The following is a 291-nucleotide window of genomic DNA, read 5'->3' as shown; positions in this document are numbered from 1 at the left end:
TGCTTTGTGTGGTGTTGGCCTTCCGAGATTTCTTTCGTGTCTATTTGAGGATGTTCCGTATAGCTATAGGAGCTCTGTTACGAGTTTTCCATACATGCCGTATTTTACGAGTAAAACACAGAGGGCTTAAAGTGAATCGTAGTATATGGAACTTGGTCGTTTCCAGGTTGAAGACTTGGAATATGTCGGTTCCGAGAGAATTGCCAGAAACGAACCGAATTTAAGATGACGTTTATGTCTCTAGTTTTTTCTCTCCTTAGGAAGCGAGCTTGATATGCGTGGCGATCGTTT

This window comes from Brassica oleracea, chromosome C9, assembly GCF_000695525.1.
Source record: "Brassica oleracea var. oleracea cultivar TO1000 chromosome C9, BOL, whole genome shotgun sequence".
NCBI classification, from domain to species: domain Eukaryota; kingdom Viridiplantae; phylum Streptophyta; class Magnoliopsida; order Brassicales; family Brassicaceae; genus Brassica; species Brassica oleracea.
This window is presented reverse-complemented; position numbering follows the sequence as displayed.